Genomic DNA, 4,478 nt, shown 5'->3' with positions numbered 1-4,478 from the left:
ACCAAAAATGTGATGAATAACTGCTCACAAAAATGTAGTCTGGTACACTGCATCAAGATCTAAGATGGGTTAGTGTGTTAATGGATTCCTTATGAAGACATTTCTCACCACACAGTCAAAAGAAAAGAATACACAATGAAAATCTATACTAATGGCTCTGTGTTTTTTAGCAAGTGTGAAAAAATGAAGGAAGATGTCCTGTATATAAAAAAGCTATAGACTTTAAATCATATTAATCCTGCAATGTGTCTAAAGTCAACTAGCATGGGCCTCTACACAGACATAACTGAGAAGCAGTGGTGAAAGTAACTATGTATATGCCCAAGACTGTAGGTGCAATTTTGAAGTACTTTATTTTCTCAATTTCCTGCTGCTTTATACTTCCACTACAACTCTGGGGAAAATATTGTGCTTTTGATCCCACTACATTTATCTAAAAGCTATACTGCATATTAAGATTTCAAACAGACCTACAGCTCATATGATCAACAGAATATGATGAATCATAAATTAAACGTCCCGATGAAGTATACTACTACAACTTTTAATTGTGACAGTATTCATATTTTGTTATGACAACTTTTACTTCAATAAAAATGTTGCCAAAGAATCAAATTTACATTTGTCCAAATATTTGGATAGAACACAATAACCAGTATTATTAAAATACGTTAGGCTACCCTAAAAACCTTATAATTAGGCATTCTCTTTCTCTCTCTCTCTCTCTCTCTCTCTCTCTCTCTCTCTCTCTCTCTCTCTCTCTCTCTCTCTCCCACACACACACACACACACACACACATTCACACACACACAATTTCTCTCCTAGAATACAAATGAACTCTTTTCATAAGGCGACCCTGAACTTTCGAGTCACACCAACACACTTTATTCTGTTCATTACGGTAAAAATGACAGCATGGCGTGTGCTCTCTGCTCTGGGAATGCGCAGAAATGGGGGTGTAACAGGGAACTGCAGAAATTCAAAGCAACCGTGGGGCTGGATTCCCTTTTCCAAAACCAAAAACTGGCAATTACGGAAACAATTATCGGTGGTTATAAAACCAGAAACCCGCACAACATACAGACATGATGCGGTGATAAAATGAGAGTCTAGTGTTATAGCACCTTTTTTACAGCAGTGGTGAAATCCACGGAATGTTCCACACGGGAACAGCTGACCGTAGGATGCCGCACTTAACCTAACGAGATGTGAACATTACAAGAGAAATATCAATGATCAGATGTTTGCATATTAACAATCAGGTAACTACACTGCTGCTCTTGTTATCGCTTTGTCTCGGTTGAATTTTGGAGATTTACGGTGCGTGTTTACGGCAGATTGTTAAACGGGTTATTAGGGCTGTCATCCTGCTCAACCTCCAGCCCCTCCTTGTTTTGCTGCCACCGAGTGCGATGTTGTAATGTTTACATTTAGTCTATGTATACCGCTGCTGCCCTCCTTAGACTCTCTCTCTTCGTTAGGTGCATACTTCTGGATGCATTCTGAAGACTACAAACGCTTCCATGCTTTGCAGCATTCCAAACAGACCAAGAGATTGTGCTTGATATAATTCATAAGGCCCAATTAGAGAGCTTGATAATCCTCAAGTGCAGCATCACATCAAATATTTTGCTTCTCCATTTGCTGACCTATAAAAACGGCGAAATTACGTATTAAAGCTGATAAGAGGGGTTTCTCACTTGATCATGCAAGTGCAATGTTACATAACCGGCTAGTGTAGTAGGACACTGTGGCCTCCAATGAGAGTTAAAACAGACTGTGGGCCATTAGTTTTAGACCCAAAGGCAATGTCTCGTACAAAGCTATTTAATTAAAATGCAATTTTACTTTTGGTAGAAATTGGTTTGATGTTTTAAAATGAGACAGCTTGCCACAAGAGAGATGATGCAGCCTAGTTGGGAAATTCTTAAACTTTAATGGTCAGCGATGCTCAACTGAGTAAATAGACCAGGTTCCTCATTTTGGAGTTTAATCTGTAGAAACATTTCTAATTATTATGTACTTATAGTGAATGTCAGTGGTGAAAAAAAATAGATAATTTACTTACTTACCATTTAAACATTCTGCATCACAATTCCTGCATTCAGAATTTAACTTAAGAAAATATAATATCAACAAAATGAGCTTAGAGTAGGCTACTCATTATGCAAAATAAGAAATATTACTGGATCATTATTACTAATGCATTTAATTAATATATTGGGGTGAAGCTACCATCTAATGAAATGCGGTTGGTTAAGTATTATCTAAAAAAAATCATCACATATCAAAGAAAATAAAGTAGAAGTACCTCAGAGTTAACTAAAGTGCAATGCTTCGGTAAATGTACCTTGCTACTTTCCACCACTATTATTTCAAAAAGCACTGTAGAGCTGGCTGTGCTGTTCATGGCAAAATACAGAGGAATGGAAAGGGGGATGAAAGAAGGTCAGAGCATTATTTGGGTCTGTTATTGTTCTGTTAGGGTTGTGGATATTTAGTTAAATAATATTTTCACAAGGCTCAGCTACAGTCAATAGGAACTGCTTGTTTTGATACATTATGGCAAAGCTGTCTGTTGTCTGTATTTGATGCGCGCTGATTGGTTACTCAGAACAGGAGGCGTGGCTTCGTCATAACAATGCATTTCAAGAAACATACACGCGCCAAGGAATGTTTCCTGTCGTAGCTAAGGTTACATTTTCACATGTATTAACAGTATTTTCCTGGTCAAGTAAACGCTGCCGTTAACGGACAGACCATTTTGCGGTTTCTGGAGAAAACGGATTCTCTATACAACAGTTAAAAGCTTGTGTTAGCTGACAAGCGTTAGCAAGCTAGCAGCTCCGTCCGACATTGTCAGAAATCTGTCGGAGAAAACAACAGGCTGTAACGTTAGTTGCTGTCAGATAGTGGTAACGTTATTCGGCTAGAGGCGGTTACGTGCAAGGATAACTTGATGGGACACGACATTTCGGAGGCTGAAACACCTGCCATCTCCCTTTCTCACCGAGCAAGCAAACTAGCTAAGAAAGTAAGATGTGGTCTGTGTTGTTGGCCAACTCACATAGCTAGCTAAACCTGTCCATACAGTTCTGGTCTATGGTGTAACATGTTAGCTACATGGATAGAATATACATTGATAAATGAGCAGATGTCCTAAACACGTAGCTAGCTAGTAGCATGCTGGCTAATTCTTGCCAACAGCAGTTAAACGCAGCTGGTGATTCTGGACAAAGCGATAGCCTAGCTTGGCTAAAGTTAGCAACTCTCCTTCAACGGGGGACGTCGAACATGCCTTGACCTACAGTTGCCAGGACAATAATGTTTTTAATGTTCGCAGTGACGTTTGTGGGGATTTGCGTTATACTTCTAAGAAACTGTGTAACGGCACTGTTGCCTTCTAAAGTGTATGTATAGCAGCACGCTGTACTGCGTGCCTTCCAGATCTTTTGTTGTTGCTTTGTCTTTAGAGCACATGGCTTTCCGTGTTTTTGTTCAGGCAGGATACAGCGACCCATGTTTATCCTGTCCCCGAAAATACTGCATTAATTCCACTGCCACTTTAATACTAGCTAATGCATTCACTCTGTTTGATTAAATACACATGTAAACGATTTGCAATAGGCCTACCATACAATTGAAAATGTAAGTATGGGATGTGTATAATCTAAACTGACGTAGCCTACGCTTGTGACCTTTTTCTTTATTAGAAATTACATGAATTTGGTTAAAAATGGCATATACCTTATTAAGTCTAGCTAAATAGGCACCTGTAGTGGACATTATACTGTTATTTGTCTTATACGTTTTGACACTTGTTTTAAACATGAACTTTTTCCATTGTATCTTACAAAGCCGTAATTGAAAGTGCTACTGAGATATTGGAGCATGTGAACATTAACTATAGTAAAATAAGTTTGGTATTTAAAACAACGGTCATGATGACTCATTATGAAAGGCAAAGGCCATCTCACAAAAGATAAAAGGCAATGTTGAATTAATTATGATCCAGGCATTGTGTTATTTCAGTTAGCCTAATAGCTGGTATGATTTGCACTGAGAAATGATGTAAAGGAAAATTCCCCATGCCTATCTCTATGTATGTGATGATATGGGGTTATTTTAATTCCAAAGCCCAAGGGAACTTTATCAAGATGTATAGTATCCTGGATCCATGAAATAGCTGGCCTTTAAAAATAAAAATGTGCCTGCCTATATGGGAATCTACATAGGGGTGTGTTATACTTATGCCCCCTGTATTTGAAGGAAGAACATTTGTTTATTTACAATACATTATTCATTCACAAATAAAATTGGTTGTTGTTTGGTTGGATTTTCCTAAAAAATTCCTAATTAAGGCATTAAGATCAATTTCCAAAAGTTTCAATACTCTTTTAATACTCTTTTAAAACTTAAGCATGGGTGTGTAAACTTTCTCAAGCCACTGTCTGTGTGTGTGTGTGTATATGTATAT

The 4,478-nt window shown here is 37.9% G+C and overlaps 1 protein-coding gene across 3 annotated transcripts in view; it reads left to right on the top strand.

Moving 5' to 3' along the window:
• The first annotated feature begins 948 nt into the window (after positions 1–948).
• Positions 949–4,478, top strand: part of rnf44 (ring finger protein 44) — an 18,102-nt gene continuing 14,572 nt past the window's right edge. For 2 of the 3 annotated variants that reach the window (XM_034883279.1, XM_034883277.1), the window contains exon 1: positions 2,580–3,035. The gene's annotated coding sequence lies outside the window, so the exon portion shown is untranslated. Of the gene's footprint in view, positions 1,264–2,579; positions 3,036–4,478 lie in introns of those variants that run through there. The other variant, XM_034883278.1, reaches the window with a different exon arrangement.

This window comes from Etheostoma cragini, chromosome 10 (genome assembly GCF_013103735.1).
Source record: "Etheostoma cragini isolate CJK2018 chromosome 10, CSU_Ecrag_1.0, whole genome shotgun sequence".
Classification (NCBI taxonomy): domain Eukaryota; kingdom Metazoa; phylum Chordata; class Actinopteri; order Perciformes; family Percidae; genus Etheostoma; species Etheostoma cragini.
Note: the sequence above shows the minus strand (reverse complement) of the source record. Positions and strands in the feature narration are given on the sequence as shown.